Here is a 15,216-nt window from a genome sequence, read left to right on the forward strand (position 1 = left end):
AGAGCATTGCGTGTCGGCCGGCGCTAAAAACCTCTTCTGCGCTTTTGTAAAAGGGGGAGGGGGTAAATGAGAAATTTGAAATTACGGGCCTCTTCTGTTAAACTGCGCTAGCAGTTTTTAGCGCAGAGAGCCGCGCTGAATGGCCCGCGCATCTCCCAATGCTCATAGGAACTCTATGAGCATTGGAAGCAGCGGGGGCCATTCAGCGCGGCTCACCACGCTACAAACTGCTAGCGCAGTTTAATAGAAGAGGCCCTGTATTTTTTCCATGCAACTCTACTGATTTCTCTATTTACATAAAGGCGAGCTACAAAATTATTTTGATCTCTTTTATTCAATCTAACTTCTAATTTGTCTTTCTAGAAAAAAAATCCTGCCAAAATGGAATACAGTAAAACGCATCACACAATCTTCTTAAAAAATAATAACTGACAGCAAACAATAAAACAACCACAATTAAAACTTGTCAAATAGTGCAAAATATTACTCAGTTAACAATTTAAACAAAATCTTGCCAGTTCGCCAAACTGTTATGGGAACCATTCTGACTAATTAAAACCATCCTTCATTAAACACAATGGTATTAGGACGAAGGGGCAAAATTCCAGAGCCTTAATGTAACCCATTTTCAAACCTTCAGCCCAAAAAACCACTCTGAAAACAGCAATACCATCCAAATCACAGCACAGTCACAAGGCAATATTCAGAGCATTTCCATGCTTAAGAAGCAGCGTTTTTGAAAATTGCCCACTACATAAGCAATTACAAATATGTAGCCCAGGAGTGTCCAACCTTTTGGCTTCCCTGGGCCGCATTGTCCAAAAAAAAAATGTTTCTGGGGCCGCACAAACGTTGTGGCAAGACAGAGGAGGAAGCCGGCAAGACGGTAAACACCCAGGGGCAGCAGAGGAAAACACTGCATCGTCCTCGACCGGGGCCGCACAAAATACTTCACTGGTCCACATGCGGCCCTCGGGCCACAGGTTGGACACCCCTGATGTAGCCAATACATGCATTATTGTACTCGGTTTTGAGGAGGCATCCCCAGGAAAGCTCCGAGACAGACACCAAATTACAAACTTTTTACAAGCAAGAGTTTCCACTTTAACAGAACACTTACAAGTCGATTACCAGCCAACAGCGGTCAGTAGTTTTTATTGTTTATTGCTTAAACGTCACTTGATATACCGCCTAAATGTATGGACACACAAACCCCCTCTTTTACGAAACTGCGATAGCAGTTTCTAGCGCGGGGAGCCACGCTGAATGGCCTGTTTCTCCCGATGCTCATAGGAACTCAATGAGCATCAGGAGCAGAGCGGGCCATTCAGCGCAGCTTCCCACGCTAGAAACTGCTATTGCAGTTTTGTAAAAGGAGGCCAAAGTGATTTGCATGCCAATTAAATCAAGGAAAAGGAACGCCAGCATTCAGAAAGGACAGAATAGTAAATAGACTATAGCAAAAGAGATTTAAACTTAAACTAAAAATTCAAAATAAAAGCTGAAATAATCCAATTTAAAGTAAAATAAAATAAGATTAAATGAAATAGAACAATAAATAAATAAAATACAGGACAGACTAAATACTGGACCCTACAAAATGAGCTAGACCCTCCCAAAAGATTTTCCACCTCTCAAGTCCCTCTCCCAATATGAGTTGTTCTCCTCCTGAAACTCAAGTTTCAAGTTTATTTAGGTCTTGATATACCGCTTTTATAAACAAAGCGGTTTCCATTTTATACAAAGTATTTGAAAGTTTTATAAAAATATAAAATAGAGGGAACAAATTCACAGTTACGGTACACACATAACATGATACATATGGGCAGATGGGATGGGTATGTTGCTTAAAATAAAAGAAAGGGGAGGCATAATACAAAAGGAATTAAGGGGATCTTTAATGTAAAGCCTCAAGAGAAGGCCCCCACACATCTCAGTAGGCCCCCCAGGGACTTACATTAGCATTCCTGGTGATCTAGAACACTGTTCTTCAACCGCCGGTCCGCAGAAAATTTCTGCCGGTCCGCGCAGGGCCGGCGAGATCAAGTCAGCAGTTAAATTTCCTGCTGACTGCAGTTCCTCCCGACTGCTGTTCCTAGTTCCTACCAGCCTCAGGCAATCAAGACAGGCTGCCGACTTCGGGGCCTTCCCTCTGTGAGTCTCGCCTGTTAGGAAACAGGAAGTTGAAACAAAATAGGCGGGACTCGGAGAGTGAAGGTCCCGGCGGTGGCAGCCTGTCTTGATCGCCGCTCCTGCCGAGTTGTTGAAGAGGGCCGCGGGGAAGTTGCAAGTAGAACAGAGAGAGCTGCAGATACAGGTGCAGGTGGAGGGAGATGGTCAGCGTGTGCGAGCAAGATCCTGGGGAGCCTTCACAGTGGCTGTCTCCCCTCCCACCAGCTCTCCTACTTGCCAGGGCAGTTATTTACCAGCAACTTCTGCAGTCAAGTACTGAGAGCTGCTGGAAGGGGAGGAAGCCACTGTAGGAGGCTGGGAAGCTGCTGGATAAAGGGAGAGCTGTTACTGGACTTGGAGGGAGTTAAAAGGAGCGATGCTGCTGGGAGGGGAGGAGGGAAAGGGATGGGAAGAGAGTTAATGTTGGATAGAGGGAGGAGGGAAGGGAGAAGGAAAACAGGAAGGAGGGAAGGGAGACAGAAAAAAAGAAGGAGGGAAGGGAGAAAGAAAAAAGGAAGGAAACAGCTGGCAGGGAGATTACAGGAGGGGAAGGGGGTCAGGGTCAGGGTGGAATGGAGAGATCAGATGAGGGAAAGGGGAGAGAGAGGAATGAGAAAATAGAGAGATATTGATGCTGGATAGGGGGTCAGCAGAGAAATGAGAGAGGGATAAAGATGCTAGATCTGGTGTAGGAGAGATAAAAATGAAGAAGGCAGTGAAGCTGGAATGAATGATGTAAAAAGGAGAGAGGAGGCACAGGCTGGATGGACAGGGGAGAGGGGCATAGAAAGAAGTCAGATACATATGGAAGGGGGAGAGGACAGACATTGGATGGAACGCACAGATGCTGGATTGAAGAAAAAGGGCAGATGCTGGAAGGAAAAGAGTGAAAAGAAGATGAAAGCAGAAACCAGAGACAACAAAAGGTAGAAAAAATTTTTATTTCTATTTTATCATTAGAATATATCAAATTTGAATATATATCCTGCTAGAGACATAACTGGGGACTGCAGTATTCTGTAGCATGATATTTCTATGTAGCATTCTATAATAACTTGGCTTGTTTAGTTTTCTTGATAGTAGAGGGGATATATGTGAAGGGGAGGGGAGACAGGGGTTTTGTTGGTCCGTGCTCTGTATATTTGTATTTATAAAATCACAATTGTTTAGAATATTGTTTCTTTTCATACTTTAATAAAATACGTTCAATATAAAATCATAACTGTGGCTTGTGCAGATGGGATCAGATGGTTTGTGGGGACCGAGCTTGCGGAGATGGGGCGTAAACGGGTTTTTTTAATTTTAGTCCTAGTAGTTTGCCGGTCCACAAAATAATTCTTTTATTTCTGCCGGTCCACGGGTGTAAAAAGTTTGAAAAACACTGATCTAGAAGGTAGCTAGGCTGGAGCAACCCTCAATTACTTCTGCTCACAAAATAGTAACTATGACCTCTGGAAGCATTCTCACAGTACTACCATTAGGGGTCAACCATCCATATACAGCTGCACCCTCTGCAATCATTCTAACTCTTCCCAAAGTGCTTCCACCTTCCAAACCGGCCACATCAGAGATATTAGAGTATACCAAGTTTCATGAGCAATATACTTGATGAAAAGTAGTTTACACTGTTTCTTCAACAGTAGCCAAAAACACAGCATCAAAAACAATATGCAGTACATCTTCACAAGCGGCAAAAGGATGGTTCTAAAGACTGTCAGTGTGTTCCAAAATTTTTAAACTGTGGCACACTAATATCGGGGCAGCGGCTGGAGAGCACCCGGAAATGCGCAGATGTTGATGCAATGATGTCATGCACATGTGTGATGTCATCACACTGATGATAATAATAATAATAATTAAAAAAAAGTTTATATGCCGCAGGACCGTAAAGTTCTATGCAGTTTACAATAATTAAAAATGTTACAGATTGAATAAAACTTACAAAGCTAAAATCTCATAACTAAAACCTTAAAGATCAATCATTGTATAAAATTTTGAAATCAGCTACCTAAGTGCTTCAGGAACAAATATGTTTTTAGGTGTCAAAATTCTGAAGGGAATAGACTTAGCAGATAAAGACAGGTTGTTCACCCTCTCCAAGGTAGGGAGAACGAGAGGGCACTCTCTAAAGTTGAAAGGGGATAGATTCCGTACAAACGTAAGGAAGTTCTTCTTCACCCAGAGAGTGGTAGAAAACTGGAACGCTCTTCCGGAGTATATTATACGGGAAGACACCCTCCAGGGTTTCAAGACAAAGTTGGACAAGTTCCTGCTAAACTGGAACGTACGCAGGTGAGGATTGACTCATTTAGAATACTGTTTTTTGACCTGGGGGCCGCTGCATGAGCGGACTGCTGGGCACGACGGACCACTGGTCTGACCCAGCAGTAGCAATTCTTATGTTCTTATGTTCCTAAATTCCTCATAAGTATTAGTAAGCAAAAGCAGATTTCCAAATCTTTACCCCATAGAAGAGGACAGAGGCTGGAAGGCAGTGAGGGGAGCATAGGAGGGAGGGTGGAAGGGACAATTGCTGGGCCTCAGTTTGGGGGAGGAAGAGGACAAAGGCTGGAAGGCAGTGAGGGGAACATTGGAGCAAGGAAGGGACAATTGTTGGGCCTGAGTTGTCGGGGGGGGGGGGGAAGAGGACAAAGACTGGAAGTCAGTGAGGGGAACATAGGAGGGAGGGACTGTTTTGGGGCCTGAGGAAGGAAAGAAATCACCAGACAACAGGGTGAGGAAGAAGACAAAGGCTGGAAGGCATTGAGGGGGACATAGGAAGGAGGGAGAGAAGAAGGGACAATTGTTGGGCCTGAGTAAGGAAAGAAAGAAACAACAAAGGTAGGAAAAATGATTTTATTTTCAATTTAGTGATCAAAATGTCAGTTTTGAGAATTTATATCTGCTGTCTATATTTTGTACTTTATTTGTCTATTTTTCTATAGTTGTTACTGAGGTGACATTGTATATTTTAAAAAAATCATCTGCCTTAACAACTGTGCCCTGTCCCTGCCCTCCTTGTACCCTATCCCAGCCTACCACTAGACCACCAGAGGGGGGACAGGGTACATAGCCTGACAGGGAGGGGGGACAGGGTGCAGAGCCTGGCAAGGAGTGTGGGTTTGGGTGCAGAGCCTGGCAGGGAGAATTTGGTTCAGAATGTTTTTTTTTCTTGTTTTCATCCTCTAAATCTAGGGTGCGTCATATGGTCAGGTGCGTCTTATGGAGCGAAAAATATGGTAGCTGTTGCTCAACATATTATTGTACCTGGGGCAATGGGGGATTAACCCACTCCTTTACAAAGCTGCGCTAGCGTTTTTAGTGCCGGCTACAGTGGTAACAGCTTGGAGGGGGTAAGTGACTTGTCCAGAGTCACAAGATGCATTGTGGGATTTGAACTTATAACCTCAGGGTGGTGAGGTTATAGCTCTAACTACTGCAACACACACTCTCTACTCACATATGCTCAGCAAATTTACAATAAATCAATTCAAATAATGAATTAAAAAAAAATTTTCAAAGATATAATATGAATTCCCTCTTTCTTGGAATTCCTCAAACCCTAATACCACCAGATCCTCCCACAAATTAAAACTATCCTTCCCCTCGCTAAAAGGCATTTCCCACACAGGAAAGCTAGGGACCTCCCTCCACTTCAAAATCACTGAGCTCTGGAACAACCTTACCTCCCCTCTTCGGAACTTGAGCTCTCTCCAAGTTTTCCGCAAACATCTGAAAACCTGGCTTTTCTCAAAAAATGTAAGTCTCCCTCCAACTTAGGAATCAAGGAAACTCTTATATCTTGGCATCCCAAGTCCTCTAAATTTTCTTCACACTTCTACCTCTAACCCTCTGTTGTAGTTCCTTCCTATTTCTCCTACTGTAAACCGCGTTGAGCTCTACGAACGTGGAGATGATGAGGTATACAAACCTAAGGATTAGATTAGATTAGATGAAGAAACTTTCCTTAATTCAGTAGGAAGATCATTGCAAACTTTGGTTCCTACATATTCAAAAGATTTATTCATCAAAAACTTCAAATGAATATATTTACTTGTTGAATTACAGAGCTTCAGAGAAAGCTGGAAATGAGAAGCAATCCTACTTACAGGAAAGGAAAAATATGGTCCCATACCATATAACATTTTATATACGTATCAATGTAACCACTTTAAAATGTATTCTCTTCTCATCCATCAACCAATGCAGTTGATTTAAAATTGGAGACACCCAATTATATTTCTTTGCTTTGAATCTCAGATGCACCCCTTCCAGAAAACTAGAGGGGGGATCATAGATTCAAAGGAATAGAAGAGATCGGGGGGAGGAGGGCGAGAAATAATATAGGAGGAGAAAAGCTTAGCAGTTGAGATAAGAAAGGGCAGGAAACAGGCTTTTAAAAAAAAAACTTGCATCTTTATTTTATACTTGTCTGTTTTCCCCTCTTCTTTCCATCCATCATTCATCACAACATTTCACACACTTTTCTCCTTTTTTCACTTGATCTCTTTCCCTCTTTTTTTTCACAGCTTTATTTCTTCCTTGTACATCTTACCACCTCCGTTCTTTATTTAATTCTCTTATAAAATCAACTTCCTTTGACAATTCTGAGTGACTGATTTATTCTCATCAGTATACTGTCCAACGCTCTACCTACAGTCTCCCATGACAGGGAGAAAAGAAGCTATAAATTATACATTTAAAAATCTGTGTTTTCATAGGGATGGAAGAAAAACATGTTGTTTAATGCCAAATTTATGGAGCATCTTTTTCAGCCAGCAGATATGCATCAATGCTGGATACATATTCAAGACTTTCACTGGAAAGAATGGACTCAGTTAAGCAGTAATGCACACTATGGACCACAATAAATGCTTTGTGAGTTTACGTGGAGCAGAAAGAGAGGGCTAGAGAAAAATAGGACAAATATATCTCTCTCTAGTTTTTTGCAGGATACATGTATTGTAAGCATCAGGGAGGGAGAGCAAAAACTCTAAAGAACCACAGAGGATTATTGTTCAAAATTTTTTAAAAAGCAAAGAAAAAAATCTGAGAGGAAATAAACAGAACTAGGGAAAAAAAAGCCTTGAATTTCATATGAACCATTTCTTACTGGGTAGGTAATGAGGCTGCAGAATGAGTCACAATAGGTGCTTATACCTCTGTGCTCGTTTTTAGATTGTATTCAGTTATTGTATTCGAAAGCCTCTGCTGTGAGATTTCTTAACCCATAGTATAATTGTTCAATTAAATCGTTGTTGCAAAGGTGTATTGCCTGGCTGAAAATGTGCAACGTTTTAATCAAATATAAGATAAAAAAGAAATTGCAAAAAAAAAATAAAATAAAATAATAAAATGTCTGTCTGTCTATTTATTTATCAGCTGGTAGTCATCATCCAGCTCACTGAAATAAATCTAAAGACTTTAAAGGTCAGTGTCATCCCTTCAAAACACTCTTGTATCCAATTTCTTATGCAATCTATTTTATGTACTTTATATATATATTTTTTTATTAGATCAATTATCAAGAGCACTTATACGATAACAGCATCTGCGATCCAGCTAAATGCTGCCGACTGGAATATTCTACAACAGTAGCTAGAAAGGGCATAAGAAAATCCTTACAGACCATTTTTATACAGATAGGTACTAATCAAAGCTTTGGTTTTAGATACCCATTCAACCCTCCAATAGGGCTCGAATAAGGAATAAGAGAGAATCTCAACATGAATCATCGTTAGTTTGAAGCAGATGAATCTGTCAGGAATTTCCGAAAGATTGATAATTGAGGAAGAAATCTGATTACAAGGTGGCATGTCTCATTCGTTGGAAACTCTGTAAGCACTGGGAAAAGCATTGGGGTCGTGACCCTAAGAGAATTGTAGTAAGTAAAGAGGTTATGATCACCTGGGACATCCCCATCCTGACCGATAAAGCTGGATATAAGAAAATTGAAGAGATCAGTGAATTGCATGAAGAAAGGGAAGATCCTCAAGTAAGAACATAAGAATTGCCGCTGCTGGGTCAGACCAGTGGTCCATCGCGCCCCCAGATAAAGACCTGTGCCCTAACCGAGAACAGCCCTACCTCCGTTCGTTCCGGTTCAGCAGGAACTTGTCCAACCTTGTCTTGAATCCCTGGAGCGTGTTTTCCCTCTGGAAGAGCATTCCAGTTCTCCACCACTCTCTGGGTGAAGAAGAACTTATCCCCTTTTAACTTCAGAGAGTGCCCTCTCGTTCTCTCTGCCTTGGAGAAGGTGAGCAACCTGTCTTTACTAAGTCTATTCCCTTCATTACCATGAATGTTTCAATCATGTCTCCTCTTTTCAAGGGAGAACAAGCCCAGCTTCCCTAATCTCTCACTGTACGGCAACTCCTCCAACCCCTTAACCATTTTAGTCACTCTTCTCTGGACCCTTTCGAGTAGTACCGTGTCCTTCTTCATGTATGGTGACCATTGCTGGACGCAGTATTCCAGGTAAGGGCGTACCATAGCCCAGTACAGCGTCATGATAACCTTCTCCGATTTGTTCGTGATCCCCTTCTTAATCATTCCTAGCATTCTTTTTTTTTTCTTTTTTGTTTAAATCTTGTCTATCTGCCTGTTTACCCCCTCGAAGAAGTGCAGCAAGTTTGTCAAGCAAGATCGTCCTTTTGCTGAAGCCGTGCTGACTGGTCCTCATCAGATTGTGTCCATCAAGGTGATCAGTGATGCGGTCCTTTATCAGCGCCTCTACCATCTTTCCCTGTACCGAGGTCAGACTCACCGGTCTGTAGTTTCCCGGATCTCCCCTCGAACCTTTTTTGAAGATCGGCGTAACATTCACCACCTTCCAGTCTTCCGGAATCCTTCCCGATCTGATCGACAGATTGGCTCCCAAGAAATGTAGCCCAAGATCAAGAAAATGCGGCAGAATGATACAGAAATATTTTCCACTGTTTTGGGTGCCACATGCTTGATCAAAAAGAATTTCCAGATGTGCCTGAATAAGTTGCCTAAAGAAAAAAAATGTCCCCCAAAATGGCATTTGGACATTTTGGGCCTCTCTTATTGAGCTGCGCTAGAGAATTATAGTGCAAGCACGCACAATAAATGCTCTGACACATAGAATTCCTATGAGCGTCGGAGCACTTACCTCACAGGCCTGCGCTAAAAACCTCTAGCACAGATTGACTTGAAACGTCTTAGACATGCACAGGCTTTCTTTGGCTTTCCATATGTTAAAGGATGCAAGTTGAAAAAATATCATCACTGTCTCTTGTCCTAACAGGCAGCAACTTGGGACAGGGATTTACATTCTATACTTGAAACTTCTAGCACCTACCAACATTTCAGGAGAAACCTAAAAATGTATTTGCTTACTAGATTCCTGGATAACTAACTGAAACTTTAACTGTAATTCAATTCTCTTTGATAAAAAGCATAGAACTTAATGGTATTGCGATATAGAAGCAAGTTTTTATATTATCTGCCTACCGGTACCTTAAGGGGGAGAGTGTGGCGCAGTGGTTAAAGCTAGAGCCTCAGCACCCTGAGGTTGTGGGTTCAAACCCACACTGCTCCCTGTGACCCTGGGCAAGTCACTTAATCCCCCCATTGCCCCAGTTACATTAGAGAGATTGTGAGCCCACCGGGACAGACGGGAAAAATGCTCGAGTAAGTGAATAAATTCATGTAAACCGTTCTGAACTCCCCTGGGACAACAGTATAGAAATAACGCTTTCCACACCCAAACTCTGCTCTTAACCATGCCTACTTCTATGAAGGAGGCATAAGGTGCCAGTAGGCACCACACTGATTTCCACGCAAAACTTGCCTTTTAATGGTGTTTTCAATTATCATGCCATTTAAGGCAAAAAAAAAAAATCTGTGGGGAAATTAGCTAGGTGCCCCTAGGCACCATTTATAGACTCAGATCCTGATTTTTATTTTTATTATTATCCAGTTGTTATGAGGTTTTAAATTTGTTGTTTTTGTGTGTGATTTTTTTTTTTTTTTAGCTCTTGTTATATAGATTTTACACTTTTTGTGATTTGGGACTCCTTTTACTAAAGGTGCACTAGCGTCTTTAGCGCACGCACAAAATTACCGCACGCTAAACCGCGCGTTACGCTTCTAGAATAACGCCAGTTCAATACTGGCATTAAGGTCTAGCGCACGCAGCCCTAACGCACCTTTGTAAATGAAGCCCTATGTCTTGTTTTTTGATTATCTATGTGCTTTTGGAACCCGCTTATCATTGTTGGATTTGTGGGATAGAAATATTTTAAATAAATAAATAAATATTACAAGATGACAAGGTTCTAGTTCTTTGAACTGCCTCATTGTGTAGTGTTCTGCCCCATTTCATGTGAGCAGTTTCTTGTATGAGGTATGTATTTAGCGTGCTTGTTTTAAGATGTATAAACAGGATATGTTCTATAGCAGGGGTGCCCACACTTTTTGGGCTTGCAAGCTACTTTGAAAATGACCAAGTCAAAATGATCTACCAACAATAAAATTTTAAAAAAAACCACAAAGCACACTACGCAGAGAAAATGTTAATTATCATTTATATTCTGTGGATTTTCAAAGAGGTCAAGGCAGATGACTTTATGCAATGTCACCTCTATATAATGCAATGTAACAAATATACCCCCTCCCTTTTTACTAAACTGAGATAGCGGTTTTTAGCGCAGGGAGCTGTGCTGAATGCCTCGCGCAGCTCTCGACGCTCATAGGCTCCCTGCGCTAAAAACCGCTATTGAGGTTTAGTAAAAGGGGGCCATAGTGCAAAATATAGACAGCAGATATAAATTCTCAAAACGGACACATTTTGATCACTAAATTGAAAATAAAATCATTTTTTCTACCTTTGTTGTCTGATGATTTCATGAGTCTCTGGTTGCACTTTCTTCTTCTGACTGTGCATCCAATCTTTCTTCCCTTCTTTCAGCCTATATGCTTCCTCTCCTCCAGACCTCATTCCCTCCCCCAACTTTTTCTTCCTCTCTCCCTGCCCTTTCTTTTTTCTCTCTTCATGCCCCCTTTCTTTCTTTCTTTCTCCCTGCCCTCTCCCAAGCCGCTGCCATCGGGGAACAGGCTCCCAAGCTGCCGCAGCCGCCATCAAGTAACAGGCCCCAAAGCCGCCACCGCCGCAACCATCATGTAACAGGCCCCCTAAACCGCTGCCGCCCCAAGCTCTCCCTGCGTCGGGCCGACTAGCATTTTTCTCCCTGATGTCAATTCTGCCGTCAGGTAGAGGAAGGCTTATCAGCCCGGTAGATCGCCAAGGCAAAGTGAGTCGATCACTATAACGCACACTATAACGCATTTAACGCACACTAAAACGGCTAGCATGGCTTAGTAAAAAAGACCCATAAATGACTTCCCCTTGGTCACAAGGAGCAGTGTGGGTTTGAACCCATAACTCCAGGGTGCTGAGGCTGTAGCTTTAACCACTATGCCACACTCTCCCCCTGTTTTGTTGGACAGCACATGGCTGAAAGAAAGCTTAGGACAAACTTTGTACCCTCACCAGGTTTTGTACCCTTTAATTCTGATAGCCTAAAACAAATTAGGTTCTGTAACTAAGTATGTTTATGTTTATTCAAAGCTTATATACCACTACATATTTATAAACGATCTGGAAATTTGTACGTGTGAGGTGATTAAATTTACAGACGATGCTAAGTTATTCAGAGTAGTGAAGACACAGGAGGATTGTGAAGACCTGCAATGTGACATAAACACGCTTGAGAAATGGGCTGCAACATAGGTTCAACGTGATGCATGTCGGTAACAAAAATCTTATACACGAATACAGGATGTCCGGGGCGGTACTTGGAGAGACCCTCCCCCCCCCAGGAAAGAGAGTGCTGGTCAACAAGTCGATGAAGCCGTCCACGCAATGTGCAGTAGTGGTGAAAGGACACGGTACTACTTGAAAGGGTCCAGAGAAGAGCGACTAAAATGGTAAAGGGTTGGAGGAGTTGCCGTACAGTGAGAGATTAGAGAAACTGGGCCTCTTCTCCCTTGAAAAGAGGAGACTGAGAGGGGACATGATCGGAACATTCAAGATAATGAAGAGAACAGACTTAGTAGATAAAGACAGGTTGTTCACCCTCTCCAAGGTAGGGAGAACAAGAGGGCACTCTCTAAACTTAAAAGGGGATAGATTCCGTACAAACATAAGGAAGTTCTTCTTCACCCACAAAGTGGTAGAAAACTGGAACGCTCTTCTAGAGTCTGTTATAGGGGAAACATCCTCCAGGGATTCAAGACAAGGTTAGACAAGTTCCTGATGAACAGGATCGTAAGCAGGTAGGGCTGGTCTCAGTTAGGGCATTGGTCTTTGACCTAGGGGCTGCCAGGGGAGTGGACTGCTGGGCACAATGGGACCACTGGTTGACCCAGCAGCGTCAATTCTTATGTTCTTATGCTACTAATGACTGGAGCAGTCAAATCTGAGCAATTTATATGAGCTTTACAATAGTGACACAAAGCATAAGCTTCTGTAATGATGTAACTATACAGAGCAATCTACATGAGCTGTTGTAAAGGTGTTACAATGCAACCTCCTAGGTAAATATTCCATTTTACATTCATCCTATGCCTATACACACAACATATCTCTCAAATCATATATCAAAATAAAAAGACATTCCTCACAAATGAACCAAAAATATAGAGTATAGAATGTGCCCTTCCACCCCCCAAAAAAACAAAAAATAAAAACTAATATAACAAATTAAAACAGGTCATACTAAACCAAAAAAATAAAATTGTAAGTAATTAAAAAAATAAAATTATATTTTAGTTCAAGTCACTGTCCACAAGAAATCTACTTCAGATCACTTCAACTTCACTGCAGCCCCTCCGGTTAGCACTGGATCGCAGCATGGTAGGATATGGATCCTCCTCCTCATGGGCTTAGACCTACATACAGGTTGTGAGCTGGAACAGATAAATACAAGAAGCAGCTGGATGCTGGAGGCCCTCTCAATGCTCTCAGCACAACTCTGCACCAGGCCATCACCTCCAGTCCAGCCATTGGAGCCACCAGCCGTGAAGATCTGAATACGCAACATGCAGCAGCCTTTGCAACTTGGTCATACCAGCAGAAAGAGGAGAGACAGCTGATTCAACCCACTGCGAACATAAGAATAGCCTTGCTGGGTCAGACCATCAAGCCCAGTAGCCTGTTCTCACGGGGGCCAGTCCAGATCACTAGAACCTGGCCAAAACTCAAGGAGTAGCAATATTCCATGCAAAGATCCAGGGCAAGCAGTGGCTTCTCCCATGTCTTCCTCAATAACAGACTATGGACTTTTCATCCAGGAACTTGTCCAAACCTTTCTTAAAACAGCTATGCTATCCGCATTTACCACAACCTCTAGGATTTAAAAGCAAACTAGATGCACATCTCCTTACGAGAAGCATAGATGGACTAAAATTACGCCAGGTGTACACCTGGCTGGGTCTCCGAGTGTGCGGATTGCCGGACTTGATGAACCGAAGGTCTGATCTGGAGTTGGCAGTTCTTATGTTTAATGCATTCCAGAGCTTAACTGTTCTCTGAGTGAAAAAAAATTTCCTCCTATTGGTTTTAAAAGTATTTCCCTATAACTTCATCGAGTGTCCCCTAGGCTTTGTCATTTTTGATGGAGTGAAAAATCGATCCCGTTCTACTCCACTCAGGATTTTGTAGCGGAAGCTTTCTCAACCCAGTCACAGTCAGCAGAAGGAGGAGACAGCCGGCACGAAGCAGAGCCTAAGCCCCCAACTGCAGCCCTCGTAGGAAGGACCTCAGTAAAAGTAAGGCCTCACATTAGTGTAATGTTTAACAGATAACAGTTTAACGGTCCAAATCCGAGCTTTGATATTGTATGTTAAAATAGTCAGTAAAATAAAATTAAACCAAGGAAAAATAGCAAATAAAGAAAAAAATACAATAAAAGGAACAAAAGAAATCAAAATAAAAGTATAAACTGAAAAATAAATATGGGGGCACTGTAGCCCACATCCTATATAGACGCCATCTTGGGGGGGTGGAAAACTACCTTGAGATAATCAGAACTGTGAGGGCGCCTTTTACTAAGGTGCGCTAGCGGTTTTAGCTCACGCTTAGCGCACTACAATGCCGCGCGCACTAGACGCTAATGCCTCCATAGAGCTTGCATTAGTATTTTTCATTTAACGCAGGGTTTGCGCACGCTAAAAACGCTAGCGCACCTTATTAAAGGAGCCCTGAGTGTTTATTCTTTGCTTTAAGTTATTAAATAAGTTTGTTAAATTTGGGAACAGATAAATATTATTCTTGAATCATCTATTCCTTTATCTTATGAAACCATAATTTGTGGTACGTTGTTACAGGTAAAGCCTGTTTTGGATAAATACAAGAGCAGTCTTTTATTGATCATGACAGGAATAGCCATCCAAATGATCACAAGGAAGTGGAAATGTTATGACAGACTTAACTACACATTCTGGTGGGCAAGTGTGTGTAATACATCTAATATAGTAAAGCCCTAAGCGCGCATGTGCACTCCCACCTGCGTGCTCCCGTTTTCCGTGCGCTGTAGGGCACCGCAGGTAGGAGTGCGCATGCGTGAGAATTCCCCGAGGTGGATGTTAGCTGCGGTGGCTGCAGACCGCGGCGGAAAATAGCTGAAGCCTGGCTTCCCAAACGCAAGAGGACGCGAAGGAAAGTGCCAGCGAGCCACAGTGTCTCCAGCGACCGTGTCCCTGCCTCTCTGTTTCCAGGCTGTGCTGGGAAAGGATGGGCTGAGGACAGGGAGGAAAGAGAAGCGCCTGATCCGGCAAGTAACTCAACTGCTGAGGAAACTGCGCCCTCTAGCTGATGGAGAAGCCAGGGAGCCAGAAAGAAAGGTGTGTGTGGGGGGGGGGGGCGGGGGGGGGGGGTGACGATACAGAGGATAAGAGAGAAAGAAAAAAAAGAGACTGAACTGAAGGATAAGAAGGGAAATTAAGATACAGAGGAAGGGATAGAGAGAATATTGTAATCACATCATATGCTCAATTGTATTAATAATTGGGAGGAGG

The sequence above is a fragment of the Geotrypetes seraphini genome, chromosome 18 (assembly GCF_902459505.1).
Source record: "Geotrypetes seraphini chromosome 18, aGeoSer1.1, whole genome shotgun sequence".
NCBI classification, from domain to species: Eukaryota; Metazoa; Chordata; class Amphibia; order Gymnophiona; family Dermophiidae; genus Geotrypetes; species Geotrypetes seraphini.